The following is a 25,887-nucleotide window of genomic DNA, read 5'->3' as shown; positions in this document are numbered from 1 at the left end:
ACTCAAGCTTTTACTTTGCTTTTTGTGAGGAAGTGAGAAACATATACCTCCAAGTTGTATTAACAGCAGGATTCCACTATTTATAGAGAGGTTTAGGAAAACATTGAGAAGGGAAATTCTCTTGTCTTCCGAAGACTCTCCCTCACTATTCCCAAAAAGAGCAAGGATTGTATGGAGAGACTAAGCTCTGACTAGCATGGGGGGATGGGTGCTGTGCGTTTTCAACAGTGAGGGGAGTGTTGGGATAGAGTGCACCTCAGTCCAGGGAGAGTTGTGTTACATTATTTCCAAAGGCAACAATGGCCTACTCTTTGCTGATATTTGTAACTCCGACAACTACTTTGCATCTTTGAAAATGACAAATGTCAGAGCAGGGATGTAAAGTGAATGCTCAACATTGCCAGCTCCTCTTTTTAACTTTGAAAGTGAGCCTAGAAACTTTTCAAAGTGACCTTGCATGGGTTCACTCAAGGCAACTCCATGAGCTACAGAGTCTCAAATGGTTTTTTTCCTTATTCTATTAATACTCAAGTCAATAGGGCTTACAGCTATATGACGTACTCATTTAGTCAATATTTGCCCTATATTTAGTATCTGTGCTCTCTTTACCATGTGGGAAATTCTTCCTTCTATTCTTTCTCAAGATTCTAATGTGAAACATCAACTTCAAATTAAGGAGATCAAAAAAAAAGTGAATCTTGGAATCTCTTCATATCTTATTCTTTTATGGCATTTAAATTTTTTACTACTTACCACTGTCTGAATGTTTATATCCCTCCAAAGTTCCTATGTTGAAACCTTATCTCCAATGTGATAGAGTGAAGAGGGGGTGCCTTGGGGAGGTAATAAAGTTATGAGGGCACAGTCCTCAAGAATGGGATTAGTTTAAGGGGCCCCAGAGAGCTATTTCATCCGTGTTTACCACGTAAGCACACACTGAAAAGACATCGTCTATGAACCAGGAAGTGAGCACTCACTAAACACAGAATCTGCCAGTGCCTTGGTTTTGGACTTCTCAGCCTCCACAACAATGACAAATAATTCAGTTTTTTTTTTAAGCTACTCAATCTATGGTATTTTGTTATAGCAGCCTAAAGGGACTAAGACACTTACATATTTATGTTTCTCTCTATATTTCTCTTTCTTACAAAAATGTAGATAATTGAAAAAGAAGTTTATTGCAAAAGGAAATCAGAGAATAAGCAAAAGTATAAAGGAGATATAAAGATGATGCATTGTATATATGATTATGGCCTGTTTGTGTAACATGTGAGATTACAATGGTGTTTTATGGGTTTTTTTTTTTTTGGCTGCATCCTACTTTAAAACAACTTTAACAATGGACTTCTTTCCAAGTCAATAGATACGTGATCTTATAGAAATGATAATTCTGTAAGATAATCAGCGAGGATGCTTCATTCCTCACTCATTTTAGAACTATAAGAACCACAGTGAAGAGAGATGAAGCAGCTTGCCTAAAACTGTGCAGGAAGTTGGAGGCAAAATTGTGACTAGAACCTGCCTCTGATCATGCCATGCCCACATCTTTCTGTCACAGACCACACTTCCTAACTAATCCGAGTCCGAGTCAGCACTCTCTGTGGCTCAATGTCTCCTTAAACCAGATCCTAGTTCCCTTGCAAATACAAATTAATCAGCTTTTCTCTATGTGCTGATGGCTTTTTGCCACGTGCATATAATGTTTAGTACTTGTCTATAATAAACCTCACGTTGTCCTTCTTTGATACTGCGTTTGTCTTCGTTCAGGTGATTCCAATCATTTTTAGCTGTGAGTCGTGTAAACAAGTAATTCCTATATTATTGCTGGTGTTAAGTTCCATTACTTTGCTTGATGCTGCACTACTTCTCAGATAAAATGGCCTTTATTTTGTTGAGAGGGGAAGGAGTGGAGAAGTTTCTCTTTGATACTCAAATTATCTATTAGTGAAAACAGGTAGACTGTAAAGAAGCCACTTTCTTGCTCATTTTGAAAGTTCACTCTTATCTGGAAATCCATTGTCGGCAGATGATGCTGTGGTTGTAATCAGTGACGGCTTTCCCACAGCCCAGGATACACACAATCCAAGGGATACAGTGTTGCCTGAACCTTAGCGATTATTTTTAAAAGACAGGCAGTTTGTGGCAAAAACTTCATGCGAATAAAGCGAAAGGGTTGTTGAGGGCATTGGCTGGTTTTATTTTTTGTGGTTGTTAACTGCTACAGTAAGTGAAGGAATTATGGACTTATGTGGGTATTACAAAGGCTTTAGCAGGGATGGCTGAACATGACTTGTGCTCTGTCTCTCTCTGTCTCTTTCTCTCTCTCTCCTTTTCCTGAAAAAGAAAATAGGATACTTGGCTCTTAGAAATGTGTGAGGACTTAAAATTTCACAGTCCTTTTGTTTCAGAGAGTTGAGAAGCTGTTGTTAACATATTACATGAGACTGATATATCAGAGTGGGTTCAGAGTATGGGCTATAAGACATATTGTTCAGTTTCAACAATAGTTGAACTAAATAGTTACCAACTGTGTGGTTTGGGCAAGGGACTTCCTCAGCAAAACTGTAAGATGATAAAATATTATAAAACATGACAGTGCCCCTAGAGATTTTTGTGAGCTAAATGAGATAATATTTGCAAAGCATGTATTAGCACGATACCTGGAACACAGCAGGGACATTATATTCCCTATATGCAGATTCTGTTAGCAATGACTGTCCTTATTCCACTTGGCAAACTGAAATCATCCAGGATCTCTCTACAGACTGAAGACGTACAGGCTTGCACTTGTTCAAAAGAAGCACTGCCAATAGTTAAAGCAAGCACATAGTAGGGATTCTTGTGGTTCATAATAGGACATGATTGGTTCATTAAATACATATTATTACATGCCCCTGTTTTGCCAACTTCCAGGGCCTAGAGACACATAAGAGAATAAAACAGGAAACATTTTCTTCTTTGCAGAACTTACCTTCTAACATAGGTAAGATTGATAATAAACATAAACTTTTTAAAAAACCCTAAATTGTATGGCATAGATCAGGGCAAGACAAATTGTAAGAGTCCAGGGAGGGGTAATAGCAGTGTATATTGTAAAAATAATAATAATGATAAAAATAAACAGCCAGCCCAAATGTCAAATTTCTCACCTTCCAACTGGTTCTATGGAACAATTCAGCAGGGTTGAGGAAAGAATGGGTAATCTACTATAAAAACTTTCATTTTTAATTTTTGACTGTTGCTCATTAATTATGAAAATTATATATGCTAATTTCAACATATGTAGGAATATTGATGAAAATATTTTATTTTGTGGGAACTGGAGAACACCATGTCTTGTACACAGGAAACTTTGAATGAATGATGCGTAGATGGGTAGATATCACTGCCTTGCTAGGGGAAAGTAAATCATCTCATCCACAGTCTTTTAGGTAAGTGGCCTTTTCAGAGCTCTAGAGACAGAATAAGGAAGAATAATGTCACTAGATGTCTGGTGTATGCATAAATGGGTAGACCACAGAATCATGTATGAATCCAACAAACAAATTATAAACAACTACTTTCTATACATCTTTGGAACACATTCTGTGTCTTCTAAGGGTGATGGGCTTCCTTTCTGTTTATGTGTTTTACTGGTTTGGTGCCAGGATGCTTTTATGAGTGTGTTTTTAAAATTAATGAAGAGCAGAAGGAACTTTTTAACACTTCAATGACAATAACACCTTACTGAGAAATCTATTCAGGTGTCCAAATATCAGAACCTTGCTCAATGAAGAAACAGTAGTGGAGAAAGGAATACTATAAATGTGTGATCTAAACCAAAAGAGAAAAGTTGAACACTTGGATCTCGATTTTCCTCAATGTTGAAGGCTATGTCCTCCTTTAATTACAGAGGGAATTTATTATGACTGACGTACTCTATACTCTTTGTATAGGTTATGTATTGCTCTTTGTAGCTAGAAGTAATAAAATAATTAGCTGAATGTGCTGGCCCCACTTTATGATTTTACTCCATTGTAGCCTTTGGTTCAATTCTTCTGTAACCATAGAAAGACTGCCCTTCGCACAGAAATCTCTCATCTTGGGCATAAAACAGTTTTTGCCAATTTCCTTGGAAAGAATGAAGTGGCCTTCTAGATGATTCACAAGCTTAATATTATGTCTTTCAGTGTACCATGTCTCCCTGTTGAGGAAGACAATAGTTAAAAACAAGACATAATTGGCCAGGCATGGTGGCTCATGCCTGTAATCCCAGCACTTTGTGGGGCAGAGGTGGGTGGATCACCTGAGGTCAGGAGTTCAAGACCATCGAGACCAGCCTTACACCAATATGGTGAAACCCCATCTCTACTAAAAATACAAAAATTAGCTGGGCGTGGTGGTGGATGCCTGTAATCCCAGCTAATCCGGAGGTTGAGGCAGGAGAATTGCTTGAACCCGGGAGGTGGAGGTTGCAGTGAGCCAAGATCGTGTCATTGCACACCAGCCTGGGCAACAGAACAATACTCCATCTCAAAGAAAAGAAAAGAAAAAAAAAGGACATAATTGTCTTGATTGTCTTGATACAACTTCTTGCTTAGAAACAACTCTTGGCTAAACTTTTCCAAGGTAGACAAGGAAGACATTCAAATTTCTCATTTGAGAACAATGTTGAGCAGCAACATGTTAAAAGATAACTCCATATTATTCCTCAAGCACCCACTGGCATATAGCTTTGTAGTAGGCACTCTTATAGGAACAAATAAGCATTTTGTTATATCACATATTTCTTCTTTCACTGAAAAGATTTCCTTCTTTCCTGAAGTCATCACTTTCATATACTCATTTGGTCAATGAAGGAGAACTCCAGGCATGTTCTGCTGATTTTCAACCATTTAAAGTATATAGAATTAAGCTAGAATTATGTAGCTTTTTGCTGCAATACTATCCATCCCTTCATAAGAAGGGTAAAGTGTGATTTTCATTTCATTTTATTTTATTTTTTGAAGCTCTCTGTTCTGTAAGGTGCTGTAACCTGAAAAGTTTTCTGAATGTATTCCGTTCTTCCAGGAATGGAATGGCAGGTTCTCAGCCTCCCACTGGCATAACTGGTGAGAAATCAGAAATTCATCCAACAGAAGAGTGGGAATTCTCCCCACCTTTTATGTTTTCAGTACTTTGAACTCTAAACTAAGTTAAATTACAGCCTTTTTATGTAAAACAGATACAAAACTTCTGTATGAAATATTAGACAATTGAAACCTACATTGTGGTTCCACTTCTAATGCCAACCAAAAGTTAACCCAGTATGAGTTAGCAAAATCTTACAATAGCCAAATTGCTCGATCTTTCTTTATTCCTCAAATATTTCAGAGGTGGGAGTTTTCAGGGGTCGTGGCCATTAAGTGCAAAGATGAAAAGGCCATATAAAGAAAAATGAAGAGTGTTGGAAGAAAGGCTGTGTTGAAAAGGGCTGTGCCTATCTCAACTCGGAATCATGCCGTGGAGGAGCTTGGCACGACCAGGTCCAGTGAATGTGCTGAATGGTTGGGTTGACCCAGCATTGCTTGAAACATCAATGCCCTGCAAAAAACATGTTACAAATAACAGAGGCTGAAATGTGTAGCACAAGACTCTTTTAAATGATTTTCAATTTCTTTGGTTGAAAAGGTTTCTGAAAGCAGTCCATTCTTCCATGCTTTTGTGGAGAATAGACTGAATATAATGGAACATTTTACTGATGAATTTGGGTCAATATTACAAATGTTACACTTGTATTACAATTAGTAGAGTATTACATTGGTATTATAAATACTAATTAATCAATTCATGCCCGATTGAAGTACCCAGGTAGTGATTAATGTTAATGTGGACCACTGTGTGCCACAAACATTTGCTTTTATGTTTTTATAATTAATACATCTTTTGTCTTTTTTGCCGTCAGCTATTACATCCATGTTTGTTTATTCTAATTGCCTGTTTTCCTACTTTTAATTAATAACACCAACAATTAAACAACTAAATAGTTTCCTGAAATACTTCCACATTCATTTTCACATATATTTATATCAATCTTAGAAGAAAGACAAGCAACAGTCTGCATTAAATAACTTGCTTGAGGCTTTATGTTCTCCCTTCAGAGGAGAAGGACCAAACTTGAAGTTATTTGGAAGGAAACTCAGGTTGAAATAAAGAATGAATTTCTAAGAATTAGAAAATGCACAACAATGACGTTTATCATATTCTTCTCTATTATACTACTGGAATATACTATGATGATCTTCAACAATTACACACTCAACTAAATCTGAAATTATAGAGAAACTCACCTGCTGAGAGTCAAAGTTATGCTTTCCAAAGTTCTGAAGCAACAAGCCCGGGAGAGAATTGCAAGTCCCATTCCAACCAAGCTTAGGAGTCAAGTTCTCTCTTATCAAGATGGCAGACTCCCAGTCTCCCACTGGCATGACTATAAGATAACCCAAGAAAGCCAATCTACAGATTCTGAGAGATGGTATCCCTGCCATGTTGTTATTGTTAAAATCAGGCAAAATTAGGACAGTAGGAAATAGATTGGTCATTTCCTGCCATAGATGAATGGAAAATAGATCCATAGAGAAGAAAGTGTGGTTGATATTTGCAATGAGGGCATCGTGAAGGGTGGAAAATGGGAAATTATGCAATTTCTGGTGCCTAGGTTAGGAGTCAGATTCTCTCCATCAAGATGGCAGGCCCTCAGTCTCCCACTGCCATGACTGGTGAGAAATCAGAAACGAATCCAATAGAAGAATGGGAATTCTCCTCAACTTACTTTAACTTAATTCTCATTTTAACAAATTAATTATTACGTTAACAGATGAATGTGAATTATCCTTAGCAAAACCTTATAATAGCCAAATCCCTTAGTCTTTCCTTATTCTTTAAACTTTCAGCCGGACGGATTTAGGTAGCAGATGGAACTCTTTTTAAACTTTGTGTGTGTGTGTGTGTGTGTGTGTGTGTGTGTGTGTTGTTTTTTTTGGTTTTTTTTTTTTTTTTTGGTTTTTGACAGAGTCTTGCTCTGTCACCCAGGCTACAGTGCAGTGGTGCAATCTTGGCTCACTGCAATGCTTTTTGGGTTCAAGAGATTCTCCTGCCTCAGTCTCCCGAGTAGCTGGGATTACAAGCACATGCCACCACGCCTGGCTAATTTTTTGTATTTTTATTAGAGACGGGGTTTCACCATGTTGGCCAGGCTGGTCTTGAACTCCTGACCTCAGGTGATCTCCCTGCCTCAGCCTCCCAAAGCGCTGGGATTACAGGCGTGAGCCACTGTGCCCAGCCTCAACTTTGTTGAAAGCTTTCCTTACTACCCTTTGCACTGTCAGTATTAGCCATCTTAGCAGGCTCATATTCTCCCTCTGGCTTTTTATCAGGACCACACTAATTGCCAAGGTCTTGTTGTTAGTTTTCTTCCACAGTCTTTTTCAGCCTTTTTCTTGATAACCTTTCAATTCTATACAGTGAACTCTATAATATATTTATCTTCAGCACAAAACCATCTTCTTGACTCTAAATATGCTTTGCCTATTGAAAATCAACAACTGGATATGTTACCTGAAAACCAAGCTCATAATCTCTACCCCTACATTAATAATTTCTTTAGACATCCCAATTTTTATTACTGGAAGCACTGTTCCTCCTGCTTTTCTAACTCACATCTTTAGGAAGGAAAAGAAATGAAAGGAGCACTCTACAATGATTTCTCTAACCTCAATCTCTTTGATTCTACAACCCTATTATTTTTACAGATTACATCCTACCTTATTATTTTGTCACTAGTAGAATGGGTAGCTGTGGTTCCCTAGGTCTACTGTCTTTGTTTTCCTCAATTCCTCCTACCCATGACTGCTGCAATAATCTTCCAAACTACATGGCTCTGATTGTCTTACTCTTCTATTCAAAACTTCCACTAGTACAAATCCAATTAATCATGAACTCCTCAGTCTGTCATTCATGGTTCTTTATACTCTAGCCCTAAGCCATCTTCTGAATCTAAATTCCCAATTATTGCACCACGAGGCAATCTCCAGACTCTGCTGATAATTTTGCTTTTCTTTGCATATGTTCTAAACTTTCGTACTTTATTCTTGCCTTCTGCTTGAGATACAAACTCGCATATATGCCTTGTGAAAGTGTTCTTGTTTTGCAAATATCCTTCCTCCAACTTATGTGACATCTGTCTACTTTGTACTCCCCCAGAACCTAGCCAAGAGCCTTATACATAGTTTTTCAATAAATATTTGTTCAATTCAACTGAATTGAGTGGAAGTTCTTTCACAAACTCATAGTTAAAAGTTAAACATGTACTGGTCTTTATTTTCCTTCTGTTTTAATAGAACATCAGCTATGCAATTGGTCTTCTTAGTATTCTTCCTCTTTACCTCCACACTTTTTTTTTTGATGTTGCAAAAGCATCAACTGCAAAGAAGTTACAAAGACACATGGGAACATCTGCTCTCAGAAGCCACTTGAAAAATAAGTATGACACAGAATGGGGAAAACATCTGCGCAGTGTTCAAGAGATTATTAGTTGTACTGTAGAAAAGTAGCAGAGAGTGAGAGAGAGAGAAACAGATCCACACACACACGCACACACATAAACACCAAAATCAAGAAATGAGTTTTAGCAAGAGATAGTGGAGCATACATTTGGAGACCCGAGTATGACTTTATTCTCCCTTAACCTTGTTATTTAGTGTTTCTTCAGAAGGAACAAAAGAGCTATTTTGTCCTTCAGATTGTATTCCTGAATAGAAAATATTCATAGCTGTAACTTCATCTGATTAGTCCAGAGGAGAGGTAAGTTTCAAAATGTCAACATTTTACCTCAAATGATACAATTAATCTCATAATTATATGTAGATTACAGGCAGCTGCCTGTTACTGTAACAGAAAAAGTTTAATTAGCATTAGAAGACTTGAGTTCTGTACCTAGATTTACAACTAAAATTGGCTACTTTAAAGTATTTTAATTTTTATTTATTTCATTAAATTTTACTAAATTTAAATAAGTCCATGCCCCTTATATTTAATCAACATTTCCCCTAAGGAGAGCTGCAATTCAGACCTGGTCTCACTTTAACTATGATACTCCTCCAGACAACATCAAACCATTAGCCTTATATAAGATAATATTAGAGGTCAGGCACGGTCACTTGAGTTTGTAATCCCAGCACTTTGGGAGGTTGAGGTGGGCGGATCACTTGAGGTCAGGAGTTTGAAACCAACCTGGCCAACATGGTTAAACCCCGTCTGTACAAAAATACAAAAATTAGCTGGGCATGGTGGTGGGCACCTGTTATCCCAGCTACTTGGGAGGCTGAGGCAGGAGAATTGCTTAAGCCCGGGAGGTGGAGGTTGCAGTGAGTGGAGATGGTGCCACTGCACTCCAGCCTGGGTTACAGAGCAAGACTCCATCTCAAAATAATAATAATATTAGAAAATTAATTTGTATATCCCCCAAAGCAAACAAACCATATAGACTGCTTTTGTTAAACAAAATGAAGTATGCTGTCTTTGGACTAACCAAGGTAGGATCTTAGAGCCCTCACAGGTCCAAAAATCTGTTCATTCTATTTAATTCAGATTTGTTTAAAATTTCAGGAAATGTCTATAGGCAGAGTATTTCTTGTTGCTCATTTTTGGATTTGTGGGTACTTTAAGATCCTATTGTAGCTTGTCCAAGGTATTTATCTTCAAGATGTTTTAAAATTTACTTGGTATGCATGGATTAAAGCTACTACCTGTTAATACAAACAAAATAGAATTCCAAGGAGGCAGTAAACCTGGCACTTCTTTTCCTAAATAAAGGGCAAAGACACGACATGTAGAATTGGGAGACATAATAATTATCTGATCCAGTCTTCTGAGTTTACAAATACTACACAAGAAATAATTCATAAAGCAAATGTGTTCGTGGCAATAGACGGCAGTGACTGGATGTCTGATGGGTTCTCCATGCCTCATACTAAAAGACACTGAGGCTACCTGCCACTTCTCTTAAGTCTATTGTTTTTGTTTTCCTCAATTCCTCCTACCCATGACTGCTGCCATAATCTTCCAAAATACATGGCTCTGATTGCCTTACTCTTCTATTCAAAACTTTCACTAGTACAAATCCAATTAATCATGAACTATTCCTTCTGGAATAGTGTGTCCATAAATAAATTGTGTGTGATTCTTCCAAAGTGACACTTATTAGTATATTGTAATAAGTATGAGTATAAGTATATTGTACACATGGGAGACTTGGTTATTTTTTCCTAAGTTTAATTCAAAATTAAACATGGGGTGGGAGCACCTTACTTTTTCTTTCTTTTGAAATACGTGATCTTGGACAATAAACAAATTAGAAGAATGATGAGGTTGCTGTCCTCAGATATGAAAATGACTATTCAAGGAATAATTTTTTTAATCTGTGTTACCTTAGAGGTCAAAACTGGGGCCAGTGGTTACATGTGAGAGGAAGTCAAGCAGTAGCAGTTCATTATAATGAGGAATGTTTAAACATTAACTTTAAGAATGCTCTGGTAATTACTATCACATCCTTTTAATGAAAAGAATGCTCATCTTTGGAGATGTCCAGTTAGAGGTAAGGGAAAGAGATGTTAGGAATATTCTAGAGAAGATCCTCATATTAAATTTGTACAAATTACCTCTTTATTAAAGAAAAGTACTTTGTTTACTCATTTGGAGTTCAAACTGACAATAGCAAATAAATTGATATAATGAATGACTTCTCCCTTTAGGGAAGAAGAGGGGCAGCCCTTCTGGAATAGTGTGTCCATAAGCACATGACAGGTATAACATGAAAGGAGCTGGAGAAGTGAGGACAAATCTCATAATCCTTTCACGCTTTACTCTGTAAAATAGAAAGGACTTTAATACATGTCTTATGGGTTGTTCGGCTCAAATGTCATATAAGCTAATAGAGTTAGTGATTTTCCTTCAAAGTCCTGCCCTCTCTAACTGTTCAAGGGAAGAGAAAGGACACCTGCATTCATTCTCATCCATATACTGAAGATCTGAATGATTTTAAACAAATACTTTCTCTTTGATTAATCTGTTTTCTCACCTCAGGAATTGATTGTTTGAAAGATATTCTACTGTCCATTTTAAATACTATGATTCTTTGGCTCTAAGCCTGCCCTCTTTCTATAGCCCAGATTGAGGCTAGTCTTGGAAAATGGCTAGCATGTATGTTCTTAGTTCAGTATCACCTCAGAACAGCCCATTAGGAGGACAGATTGTTAAGGCTAAGAGAAGTGAACCTTGAGAATTCTATAAGGAGGAGAAAATGTCTTAGCAGACTTTTCATATTTATATACTCTCGGTGTTTTTACTTAAATCCCTTGAAGACCCTGAAATGGGGCCCCAGGGACTCTACGGCTATATGATCAAAGTGACTATGTATGTTTCACTTCATCTCAGGTCCTGGAAGGAAAACTATTCTTACACAGCCTGGCACCAAGGGATAATGAAGCTATTTCTCTATGGCCTCCTGATGGGTCAGCATCCTCCTGAAAATATTCTTCCTACAGGGGAAAAATAAATCTCCATATATGTGAAATGCCTCGAGCTCTTTAGAAGAAAAACCCAGGTTAAATTTTAGCTATGATTATTATCATTATTATGCTTCACTCATTCCGTATAATCTGACACATATTTCCTTTAGCCCCATGGAACCCCTTTTCTGAATGTCATTAAAAATTCATGTATAATAAAAAATTCTGTGTGCCTAGAAATTCAGTGAACCCCATTTTTATGGAAAATCTGTTCCTTCTGATCTTAGAAACAAAATCTATTTTCTCCTGGATGTTTGCATTTATATCAGTATAGTGTTCTATCAAAAATAATCCAAGATACAGAAAAGAGGTTAGTGGAATAGAAATAAGATTGTACTACATGATCTGTTTCTATAGACCCATCTTGTGTCTCAAGATTTCTTTTAGAGGCATTAATTTTTCCATATTCTCTTTACAGATCTGAAATCGGCCTTTTTTTAAAAAAAGGTATGAATCTTTTCAAGAGGTATCATTTAAACGCTGAGAGTATCAAATTCAAAAATGAGGAATCCTTGCAAGCACTCCACAATGCCTCAGTTTCAATTCATTGCAAAGAGTAAAATAAATTGTGTGTGAGTCTTCCAAAGTGACACTTATTAGTATATTGTAAAAAAAGAAAACAAACAGGAGTTTTAAAATGAGCAAGCATCTTTTCAGTATATAAGTCACTTCCTGGGAATTAGATGCTTAGGGACACCAGCTTATCACGATGGAGATTTTAACATCAGCATTGCGCTACACTAGAGAATAGCTAACACTTTGGTCTCTATTTTAACAAAGGAGAGATAGAGCTTGAGTACCATCCAACCTAATCTACAGATTTCTTCATTGTATCTTTAGTATGTATTTAAAGTCAGCTTCACTAGTCACATCTTCTGGTGTGAAGCTGGTTCATCCAACAAGATTTCCAGATAATTAATGGTGGTATAATTACATCCCAAGTACATTTCTAGAACTGAAGATACAGGGATGAATCAGACATATTCCCTCGTGATCTGAAACTCACAGATTTGGGAATTTAAAAAGGCATATAAAATATGTAATCCAGATGTCAGCTGTCCCCTCATGCCATGTACAATTTTAACCCATTTCAAATTCTGTACACTGATATAATTCCCTTGCTATTTGCCCAAAAGAGCCTCTGATACCAAAAGTGTAAGTGAAGTCTCTAGTTTTCACTTAAGACGAGGTGGTAGCAATGGAGAGGGATTTACACCTCATAACTTACTCTTAAAGACATAAAGACTTCCACCAGGTATGATGTAATCCTAACCTCCTCTTTCCCCTGGGGGTGGGGGCACAGTAAAGGTAAGACCAGTAAGGTTTTCTCTGCCATTTCTCCGGGCATAAGTCCCTCTGGCTGTTGTTTTCTCTGATCTGCTTACTCTCACTGCTTCTCAACTCTCACAATTCTTCAATAGTTGTACAAACCAACTCATTCCTCTCACAGCTTCTACATGTAGATTCAAGCACACACACACACACCCACCCACACACACACATTATCATGCTCAAAAGAAATACCCATCACCCCTTAAAACTATATGATTTATAAAAAGAAAAGACACAGATACAATTCTGACAAAAATGAAGATACAGATAAATACTATGGAGGCCAGAAGAGAATTTAATTTACTTGGCAGGGTACATTTGAATGCAAATTAGGAACCCATATCAGTAGCATTTGCAGCTTCCTTTGGCATTATTATCTGAGGTTCTGACATCCTCAGCAGGGAAGAAGGTGAGACAGGTACTATGATTCTCTCTAGATGATATTTATGGAAGCCTAGAAGAGTAAACACAACTTCACATGCTTGTTTACGTATACCTACGTATACCTGTGTTTGCAAGGATGACCCAGAAACTGGTGGCAGAATTGAACTTTGGGGAGGAGATCCTGGGAGACAGGGGTAACAAGCCCAGCCCTAATATTTGAAGGATCTGGGTTAAGAGTACAAATGGAGGCTGCATATTATCTGTTTAAAAGTCATAAACCAAGCTAATAAAACTGTTAAATAGTCTATTCTCTGCCATGAAAACCATATTGTTATAATAGCAAAATATAAAAACCCTAGAAGAAAACCTAGGCAATACCATTCAGGACATAGGCATGGGCAAGGACTTCATGACTAAAACACCAAAAGCAATGGCAACAAAAGCCAAAATTGACAAATGGGATCTAATTAAACTAAAGAGCTTCTGCACAGCAAAAGAAACTACTATCAGAGTGAACAGGCAACCTACAGAATGGGAGAAAATTTTTACAATCTACCCATCTGACAAAGGGCTAATATCCAGAATCTACAAATAACTCAAACAAATTTACAAGAAAAAAATCAAACAACCCCATCAAAAAGTGGGCAAAGGATATGAACAGACATTTCTCTAAAGAAGACATTTATGCAGCCAAGAGACACGTGAAAAAATGCTCATCATCACTGGCCATCAGAGAAATGCAAATCAAAACCACAATGAGATACCATCTCACACCAGTTAGAATGGCAATCATTAAAAAGTCAGGAAACAACAGGTGCTGGAGAGGATGTGGAGAAATAGGAACACTTTTACACTGTTGGTGGGACTGTAAACTAGTTCAACCATTGTGGAAGACAGTGTGGCGATTCCTCAAGGATCTAGAACTGGAGATAACATTTGACCCAGCCATTCCATTACAGGGTATATAACCAAAGGATTATAAATCATGCTGCTATAAAGACACATGTACACATGTGTTTATTGTGGCACTATTCACAATAGCAAAGACTTGGAAGCAACCCAAATGTCCATCAATGATAGACTGGATTAAGAAAATATGGCACATATACACCATGGAATACTATGCAGCCATAAAAAAGGATGAGTTCATGTCCTTTGTAGGGACATGGATGAAGCTGGAAACCATCATTCTGAGCAAACTGTCACAAGGACAGACAACCAAATACCACATATTCTCACTCATAGGTGGGAACTGACTAATGAAAACACCTGGACACAGGGTGGGGAACATCACACACTGGGGCCTGTTGTAGGGTGGGAGGAGTGGGGAGGGATAGCATTAGGAGATGAGTTAACGGGTGCAGCACACCAATATGGCACATGTATATGTATGTAACAAACCTGCACATTGTGCACATGTACCATAAAATTTAAAGTGTAATAAAAAATAAAATTAAAATAAAAGAAAAATATGGTTATATTTCTAAAAGTGGACAAAATAACAAAGATGACTGAATTTTATTAATGATACAGTTCTTGTAGTTTTGTTGAAGAGTCAACAATGTTGAGACGAGTAATAAAGACATAATCATTATATATTTAATACATAAAATTATCATATATTGATTACATAAAATTATTCACATTATATATGTATTACATAAAATTATTAAAAAATAAAATAATTAAAATAAAGCAAATAAAAAGTAGTAACAAAATAGATACCATATATTTATTCATAATTTAATTTTAATAAACAATAAAAATAATAATTGATAGCAGCAGCAGACCATCTGGAGCTGTGAAGAGGCTGGCTGCAGCAGAGAAGGCATTGCAGGGGCTGCGCACTCCACAGTGCTGGCAGGAGCCAAGAACAATGGGAGCCCCACCCCCCTTCCTAGTTGGCAGGGCGGGAGCCCCGTCTCCTGGGCACAGCTGCAGCTACCCAGCTGTGACTGTGGACCTGGGCATCCTTGTGCCCTTGGGGTCCAAGGAAGCTGCCTTGACCCCCACAGGTTTGGAAGTGCTTGCTCCTGCTGCCTGGCCTCTCCCTGCTCCCAGCACCTGCTCCGATTTCAGAGCAAAATTGTGGCGGAACCCCAGTGCTGTCATGACCTAGCCAAGTGTACGCACACTCAGAGAGGTGCTGACATGCCAGCTCCCTGCCACCTCAGTCCCTCAGGACTTTGGGTGCTAACAAGCATAGGAGGGAAGCCAAGGGGGTGCTGAGGATGGCTGATTGGCTCATTGTGGGCCTGAAGGCACCCCTTGGCACAGTCTGGGCACCATGGATGACACATAGATGGTAGCAGGAGGCAGATAGGCTCCTGGGCAGAAAGGGGCTGGTCCCCAGTGAAGCTGCACCTTCAAGCCAGGTATGGCCTGAAATACGGGGACTGGGCTGTCAGTTCCTGGTGGAGTCCATGGCCTGGAGTGAGAACTTATGGTGCTTTTTCTGGACCCACCTATGGCTGACCATGGACTAATCAGCATGCACTTCCTCCCTTCTGAAGCCCATAAAAACCCCAGACTTAGCCAGACTCACGAAGATGTTGGGAAAACTTGCCTGTGGATTGGAGCTACCCACTCCAGGTACCCTCTCTGCTGAGGGCCGCAAACTCAATGGGATAACCTGCCTGCAGTTAGGAGCTACCCACTCCCAGTCTCCTGAGAGCTGTACTGTCACTCAATAAAGCACCTCCTTGCCTTGCTCACCTTCCACTTGTCTGCATACCTCATTCTTCCTGGATGTGGGACAAGAACTCAGGACTCACTGAATGGTGGGACTGAAAGAGCTATAACACAAACAGGGTTGAAACATGCATCCCTCACTTGCCATGTTTCAGGTAACAAGGAGAGAAGAGCTGTGGTCCTTCCAGGGCCCAGACTTAGGGGCTTAAGCCCAGACTTAGGGGCTCTCTGAGCCATGGCTGTGACACTCTCCTTGAGGCTCTGTGTCTCCAAGCTTCTGAATGTCACTGCATTCCCCTTGTCCAGAGGCAGGTCCCCACCGTGGAAGCCACTTACAGTGCATCTGATCCAGCCGCAGGTTTGCATAGAGCCAGCACCTGTGCTGGCACCTGGAGTTGCCTGCCCTGCCACAGCAGTTGGCATGCCTGACTGTGCACAGAGGCCAGACCGTGTGCTCTCTCGTTCATGTACTCCTCACTGCTCTGTGCCCGGCTTGCCCTTGGCAGGCATTGATATAGAGTTAAAAAGAAATCACTTAGGCAGATAGCAAGGGTATGGGAGTTTTCAGTATGGCTTTTCTTTGTAATGAAAAGCAGCCCCAGATTATTTTCCTTTCTAACAAAGAGCAGCCTATAAAATTGAGCTGCAGACATAGATAATGGCAGTTGTGCCAATAACGTTCAAGATGGCGGCTCCATCCTCCCTTGTCTTTGTCAGCCACTTTTTGCAGTAAGGAACAGACAGGATGGCACCAATCAACTTGGAAAATTGCATAATAAGATTAGGGTGGGGCCACCAGCCTTCCTCGCATACTGTGTAACCTGATTGAATCAATCTGTGAGCCCTATGTAAATCAGATACCACCTCCTCAAACTGGGCTATAAAATCCAGGGCATTTGCCACCATCCGGTCCTTTCCACCCAGAGACAGCCTTCTCTATGTAGAGAGCTGTTTCTCTTTCTCTTCTCTTCTGTCTAGGAAGCCTCTGCTCCTAAAATCCTCACGTGTGTCTGTGTCCTAAATTTTCCTGGTGCATAATGATGAACCCGAGGGTATATAACCCAGACAACGTAGCCACTTCAGAGTAGGATCCAGGCTGGTAGCACCAGCCAAGGGCAGCCTGCCAGGCCTAGTGGACGGAATGAGCCCAGCAGGCATGAACAAAACTCAGGCAAAAGTGCCACTGGCCACAGAGGCTTCCAGCTGGAAAAGCGACACCACAAGAATCCCATGACATAATGATTGAAACATAATGACATAGATTATTATATATTTATTCTAGCCATTTTTTATATTTTCATATACCAAATTCCCTAATTATATTTTTATGGTCAAGATTTTATTCAGACTCTGAGTTCTATTGACACAAACTTTCTTTTATTATGTTAATCATTGTTTATATAGCATATTTTACTGTATCTTAAAGCATTATCTAAGCACTTAAGGGCACTTTTTCTGTAAAAGCCCAAAGGGTAAATAGCTTTGCAGGACATTTGGTTTCTGTGGCAACTACACAATTCTGCCATTGAAGTATAAAAGTAATCATGGGCAATACCTATACGTTTGGCCATAGTTGTATTGTACTATAATTTTGTTTACAAAATGAGGCAACAAGTTGTCTTTAGCCCTAGAGCCATAGTTTACTGACCTTTGATCTAGATCTATACAGTATTTCTAGCATTTTCTTTAGAATTCATCAGTGCTGGTATTTTATAAAGAAAATGAAAAACTGCATACATTATTTAATGTTTTTCAAATCTTTCTTCAATGGCGATTTCACATTGATCTACGACAAGAGAATAATTTCTATAGAAATTTGTATTGCTTTTTTTGGATCTTCTCCCTCAAAGTCATGCAAGTATTTTTACTTTCTTGTTAAAATGTTCTTATGTTTTATTGAGATATCACTTATGTTGCCTATTTCACAGTTTCTTTTGACTTGTAAAAAGTTTTTATTTAAAAAAACACTGCCTTAAAAAGTGGTATCACCAAACTTAGATCTATTTAGCATTCTTTTTAAAGCTTTTGTTAGCATTATTCATAATCATCAAAAAGTGTGGAAGTTCTAATTCCAAAATAATTTCACTTTTTCACCAAAGGTCCTGATCTACTCTTTAAGAAGATTTCTGTTGTTTCACCTAATACTTTTACTGCATTTCATATCCTGTCTTAACTAATTCTTATTGCTTTGACAGACTTTAGTTCTCTTTCCATCAATTGTTCAGGAGTTTTAGTAAGGCTAAATTTTGATATGTGTCTCATCACCATATTCCACTTTACAGAAGATCTACAAAATGCCATATTTACTCTTTGAATTGCTTCAGAAACTATTCACGGTTAATGCCATGTTTCCTAGTAACAAATGCAATCTATGTGCCACACATAAACACAAAGAATGGTTTTACATTTTCAGTCAAAAGTCTAGCTTACATGTCTTTTTCTTTACTAACCATGTTTTTCCCCTTATCAAAGGCATACATTTGTCAATATTTAAATCAATCTCAAAAATTAAAAGGCATCTTTTTAGATTTTCATTTAAGTCAAAACCTATACTTCTTTAAATGAATAGGTGTAAACCCAGGGAAATAATCATTAATTTGTACTATTCTGTTTCATTCTTTCAGTAGATAATATACATCTACAACGAATACTAGGTGTTCAACATGACTTTTCTTCATGGTAATAAAATCTCCATAAGTAATATTTACTTTTTATTTTTAAAATTTTTGTATGACTTATCTCAATTTAATATCCATTAAATTTTGATTCTAATTTTGATTTTACTATTCTAGATAATTATTTTATATTTTTTATCTGTCATATGTTGGTCATTCTTGCATCATATTTCTAAAATATTTCTTTTAAGCCAACAATTTTACATTATTTCCATTGTTGTCTATTTTATGGGAAGCATCCTTCTGCTTAGCTAAATATTAGACATGTACTAGTCTTTTAAGAACCACACGAATATTTTGTATCAAAGTTTTACTTGTCTTTGCTAAATACTATTAATCATTTGCTACTTATTGAGCATTTTTTCTTCAGTTCCAATAATTGTATATGACGTATGTGTATGTATGTGCAGGTGATATTTCTGTATTACGTTACCTGAGAAACTAAATGTTTCTAGTCACAAATATGATTTTTGGCCTAAGTGGATCTTGAAGATTGGTACATACAACAGTAATACCTATGTGTTTTGTCTTTGAAATTAGAACATGAAAGCTAATTTCTAAAAGTTTTTTTATCCAACTAGAAATAATTTTGTTTCAAAATTACTTAACTGTTACGCCATGTTTAACCAGAGGAAGTTGTACTTAGAAATTTGAATTTGAAATCTGAAAACTGACTTTGTTTGTACCAGGAAACATTCCTGCACTTTCAGAACTACTGGTGGCTGTGTTCTAGAACCATCATTGAAGAAGTGTAATTTAACTCCAGTTTGTCTCATACTTCTTGTTCAATTTGATAATTGTATTAGTCAGGGTTCTCTGGAAGGACAGAACTCATAGGATAGATGTATATATAACGGAGTGTTTATTAAGGAGTATTGACTCACACCATCACAAGAAGAGGTCCCACAACAGGCTGTCTGCAAGCTGAGGATCAGGGAAGCCAGTCTGAGTCCCAAAGCTGGAGAACTTGAAATCTGATGTTCGAGGTCAGGAAGCATCCAGTACAGGAGAGAGATGTAGGCCAGAAGCCTAAACCAGTCTAATCTTTCTGTGTTCTTCTGCCTGCTTTTATTCTGGCCACACTGGCAGCTGATTAGATGGTGCCCACCCAGACTGCGGGTGGGTCTGCCTTTCCCAGTCCACTGGCTCAAATGTTAACCTCCTTTAGCAACACCCTCACAGACACACCCAGGAACAACACTTTGCATCCTTCCGTCCAATAAAGTTGACACTCAATATTAACCATCACAAATGATTTTGTGAATCCAATCTTCTTTAGCTTCTAATCAACAGAATGAAGATGCTATTGTTGCTTTTGAATTGTAAACCTAATGTGAATATTTCTTTTCCATTCTCATTGTATTTATAAGCATTTATGTCTTTACTTAGTAGAGCATATAAAGATGCAGATATTTATCTGACCTGTTCATTGTGGAATTGATAAGAATCATTTCCTTGCTCGTCTTCCTTGTTTCGAGCAATATTTAATATTCATTAAACAAAGAATGGGTAATATCTTTTACATGAATTCTTGGGTCACATATGAGAGAAGTCTGCTTGCTTTCACTCTTTTATACTTTTAAAAATTTGAGTAAACCACCTCTTTGAAGATTTGCTATTTCTTTTTTATTGTCTGCTTTTTTCCTTTGCTGAGCTTGCGTCTTTTATTTTCATTACAATCTTGACTTGTACAGTCTCAGTTACATAAAAAGTAAATGAATTCAACATTCACCAAATTTGAAAATAATTTTTATTAAAACTATAAATTTAAAAGTGAACAAAAATGAAAGCATTCTGTATATTTTCAAAATTATTTTATTCTAAAATATTTATTAACATTAAAAACACCAAATATAAATTTGAATTTAAAATACTTCAATCTGAAACCAAACTAGTCAAATAAACGAAAATGCTTTATTTACTTTTTTGAAATTTAATTCACTACTTTAAAGTAATTTTATAAAAACACATATTTCTAACATTTATCATCTTTCTAGTGGTTAATGTAAAAAATTGACATCATACTTCATCATACTTCAAATACATTTGTAAAGATTTGTGCAATATATCCAAATTTAAGAAGAATCTAAATTGTTAGTGATTGCGAAAGTTCTTCAGTTTTCATGTGCAACTGTGGTGAGCCCCATGCTGACTCCTAAACACCCAGGAACACAAATTGGAGCAGGACGAGAACAAGACATGGATCATTCCGGAAACTATTACCTCTATGCTACCTCAGACAAAGTACTTGACAAGTTAATTAATTTGTCTTTTTCTGTTATTTAAGTGCTTCCCTGATCAAAACCTTTCTATACTCCGAAGCAGCGTCTGTCTTCGATGTCAGCTGTGACACAACTCACGAACCTTCAAAGCCTGTGAACACAGTTGCCTTTTATTTCAAGACAACAGACAAGAGACACGAAGGAGCACCTCCCTGGGGCTTGGATTGTGATATCAAGGATGATGAGCAGCCCTGTGAGCTGATGCTCTTCTGAGAGTAGAAGCATTTTGTCTTTTTAATAAACTCACATCTCTGCGTGTTTGAGACGTGCAAGACCCTCTAAATCTAAAACATGTGGAACAAGGCAAGAACTCCTCTCGCTTTGTTCTTACCTAAGTGTTTTACTGCTTGGGACAAGGGTAGTAAAGAATTACTTTTCAGCTTATGCTCTTCCCTATTGATTTTTTTAACCACATGAATAGATAACCGATTCAAAAAATACATACGACTTGTGTTTTTCTAGAAGCATACCCTAAAATAAGAATTTTTATGTAGTTTAAAGTGATGTAATCTCAAGAAATCTTGATAAAGAAATAAGGAAGTAAGACAAGAAAGAAGGAATCCAATAAAATGTACATTAGCAAACAGCCATTGTGGGCAACTGAAAAATAATCCCATGGAGAATTCCAGTCTGCTGTACGCACAGGCAGAGGTGGACTGCAGACTATAGAGAGATCTCTCAGTCCAAGAATCTCCAATGCCGGCAGCTGCAAATCCAGTAGGCATGCTCCAAAGTGGTTTGTTTTGGGGGAACTATGAACAGGGCACTGGCAGTATGTGTTTCAATTTTTAAAATATTTCTTTATTTTTAATTAAGAAAATAAATATTTGCATAGTGCCAAGTTAAAAAATGAAGTTACATTCTTCCACATTCCAAAGTTCATGCAAGTCAGATGTAGCTTTACTATGGTGAAGGAATATGCAATAATATTTCTAAATATTAGCAGCCCTTAGCCCTGCAGTGCCATTGGGGCTAACCCTAACATGTTTCATACAGTATAAAAATAGAATTAGTCACTGCACAATAAATATGAACACTTGCAATCTTGGCTACTGTTAATGGCTGCATTCATAAATTCAACAGTATTTTTTCAGTATTATTTCCCAACATACTCCAAGGACCTTTATAAACACTTTGTATACATTTGCTTACAAAATCCTTTAAAACCAAATCAATGCTTTATCTTTTCCATGCCTCAGGCCAGGAAAAACCCACAAATCTCTGATATTATATAGAAATACACCTATTCTCAATGGACACAAGCATCCTTTATTCTTTCCCTCTCTCTCTTTCTCTCACTCTCCTCTCTTCATTTCTCTACCCCTCTCTTTCCATGGAGTCTTTAAAGAAAAAATAAATTAATTAATTGCTTTTCCTTTAATTTAATCAGAAGTATACCACCCACAAGATTGCTTATAGTTTTTAAGAGGATTGATCTTTATAAGAAAACTAAATCATGATGTTGTGAGTCTGGACTTGATGGTCCTAAAAAATGTCAAAATGCATGAAGCAGCAATTACTTCTTATCAGTAGAGAAAGCAGGACCTATAATCCTATTTAGAATAAGGCACTCAAAACGAATAACCAATAATACTCCATTTGCTTGGTCCATTTTTTTCCCACTTCATATGTAGTCCAAATATTTCTCTTTTAATTTTTGGAGAACTGTTGTTAAATGCAAGAAAGAGCTCCTATAAAGTTAAATTTTAAAGTTTCACATTATGAATTGTATTTTTTTTTAAAAAAACAACAAACAAATATGTCATGTGAGCAAATATAATCATTACCGATGGCCATAATCATGCTGCATATGTAGGTACAGACATAGGTTGGGAGAGTTTTCTTGGTTGATGAAAATTGCTCATATTAAGTTATATACATGTATATAAAATAACTAGCTAATTTTAAAAGACTAATTCTGTTTCTTAAAACAAAGGAAGAATACAGATATAGTCTGTAAATTCTAAGCATTTAGCCGTAGACAAAAATAATCTAGTTGTCTCCTCATAACACAGAATGTTTTCATTAGGAATTTAATTCACTGAATGTCTTGATTTCTCTACCACTTAAGAAGATTTTATGTTGTGTCTGTATAAATTTCTTCCTTGCTGTAAGATACTATTTTAAAAGGCAGAAATGTACTGTGGTATAGACAACATGCTGCTTTTTCCCCATGTCTACAAACACAGACTTCAATATAATTAAGGGGGGAGGAAGACAAAACAAAGCATGCTTCAGTATAGAATTGTCACATACAAGAAATATACAAATACAAGAATATCTATTAATTTGTAGAAAAATCCTTCTCCCTTTCAGCCAGAGCACACAGTTTAGCAACAAACATGATACTCATGGCTATTGGAAATGTCTAGTTTCATTTTCATTTTATTGAAAGTGTTCTCATCTTGTGGTTATTCTTCCATCTACCATAATAATCCTTTGTGGCATGCTACATGGTTACTATGCAGGGATGCTATCTTCATAGGAGCACAAATTCAGGAGTATATGAGAATAAGGAGCATCTGTCCAGGCTAAAATCCATTAAAATGACTAATTCCATTGTCTAAAGCCAAATGCAATAACTATTTTTAAGAAAATAAGATACTGAGATATAATCATTCCTAAGAGTTTCTGTAAGATTTCTTCCAGTTTTTCTAATTATTAAAAAGACATCTTTAGGGTCTAGGCACCCATCAAGGTGTAAGAACCCACAAGCACAGTCGCAGCTGATGCTTAGGTGTCCACGAGTCAAATCGACAGGATTGAGTCAGGAAATAAAGAGGTACGTAGTTTTCAGGGCGACTGGTGATATCTAAGCAGAAAATAAGCCATAGAGAAAACACAACTGTGAGTTTCCTACTTGATCTACAAGGAATTTCTCAAGGGGTATAAAGAATTGTAAGTTTTAAACACTTCTGGAAGGTACAGACCAATGCAAAGCACCAAGCTGGATTGAGATGTTCCTCAACTTTTCCAGAGAATCATGTGTTTGCTAATAAAAAGTAGCACTTAAATATTAATATTAAATACTCCAACAGCATAATATATAAATCATGTTTCACTCCTTTCTGCACTTCAAATGCTAGCAGTACTGAAAACAGCTTTGAGTTACACTGGCTCGTCTGATGTCCAGTTTCAAGGTAATTGAGAAACGTATAGGTTATATTCTCCCAAGGCAAAGAGAGAGAGCTAAAAATAATCTATTCAGTCTGGATATTTTAGGTCAAAGGAAAATACTTTTCACATGGGGTAGCTGAGCTCTCTAATATCAGGGACCCCAAATCTCTACCAGGAGCATCTGAATTATCTACTTAATTGCTCTAATTACCCAACTTTGTCAACACAACCTTAATATCTTCTTAGGTATCTCCCAATACTCTGAATTCTCTTGGATGCCAGTAAATCCAATTTGTTTACTTTCAATACTTTGGGAAAAATAAAACATTTACTTTATCAAAGCCCATTTAACTAAAAAAAACTTTAAAAAATTGTTCCAAATTGCTGAAATACTTAGGCTTCTGAAAAGTTTGATGACTAGGTTAAACAGTCATAGAAGGCTCTTTTAAACAGTCATCAAGCATGATTTAAATCATTCTAGTTCTGAGAAACCAGTCCTCGAATGTTCATCAAGATGGTATTGCTCAAAAAGGTTCAATTAGATTAAAAAAGAAACAGAAACAAATATGGGTAATTAATTTATTAATAGCTTGATTGTTACTAGGATTTTGAAAACGTGGGCTCTGTGGCAGGGAGACACGCACACACAGTTCTAATTAACACCAATCACAAACGCTAATGGTAGAACCTACTGCTTAAGTAAATGAACATCCTCACCCCTGCTGCTTTGAAGAGTCTGATAGGCATGCACTTTATTGACAAAGTAAGCTAATTTACAGAGTGATTGTCCAAGAGGGAACTGCTGTTTATTTGCACAGTTTTTCCCATTGAACTCACAGGGCAAACATTGCACTTAAATTGTTAATTAAAATATCAACAGATAAAAATGTAAACATTGGGTTTCCTTCAGAGTAGACTGACATATACTCATTCAGAACCAAATGCCCTCCTGATCATTGATTTCTGAGGAATGAGAGTAAGTTCTCTGAAAAGGTTAGGAGGCTGAGCCTGATTTGTACCCAAAAAAGAAAACTTACGAGGATAAAATCACAAACACTGACTCAGCTTGTCGACATAGAGTAGCCAGAAACCTAAGGAGGTCTCTACTTTTTTTATTATGCCTTTAGTGACAGCCATCTGCACTTACCAGATGTGAGCATCCTAAGAAGAGCTTAAAAGTGGAGTGAAGGCAGGCTGCTGGTGGAGTGTTTTTCTTACAAAATCGTCATAAAGGTCAGGAAAGAAAGAGGCCCAGTATCTACTTAGCTCCAAAACAAAGTGACTCTAGCTTGAAACAGCAACAACAAAAAAAAGTGTTGGGCTTTTACTGACAATGTACAAGTTAATTCTGGAAACCAAGGCTGTATTACTGTGAAACAGAAAAGTAAGTGAATAAATGCACCATAGTTTGATTTGTTTTGGTTGGTTTCTTTCTAAGGCATTCTGTCTATCCTATCTCCTTTGTCTACATACCCAAGAGAGATTCCCACTTAGTTCTTTCTTTAGAATGAAGAAGGTGCATCCTTGCTATTCTGAATCAAGACTGGGGTTAGTTCTGGAAATGTACCTGGTGATAGAGGAAATATGACCTTCTATGATATACAAATAAGTAATGTTCCTGAAATTCACTTCTCTGGGCCTAACTTTTCTTTTCAAACTGAATTTTGAAGAAACTCAGATGTGCTTCAGGAATTGCAAGGGGAGGTAGAGGGAGGAGGATTCCAGATCTCCATTGCATCCACCAGAGCAGCACATTGTTCATCTGTATTCAGTACCAGCATTCTATTCAACAGCTAATGTGAAGAAAGGGTTCCATTGCTG

This window comes from Macaca fascicularis, chromosome 6 (assembly GCF_037993035.2).
Source record: "Macaca fascicularis isolate 582-1 chromosome 6, T2T-MFA8v1.1".
Lineage (NCBI taxonomy): Eukaryota > Metazoa > Chordata > Mammalia > Primates > Cercopithecidae > Macaca > Macaca fascicularis.
Note: the sequence above shows the minus strand (reverse complement) of the source record.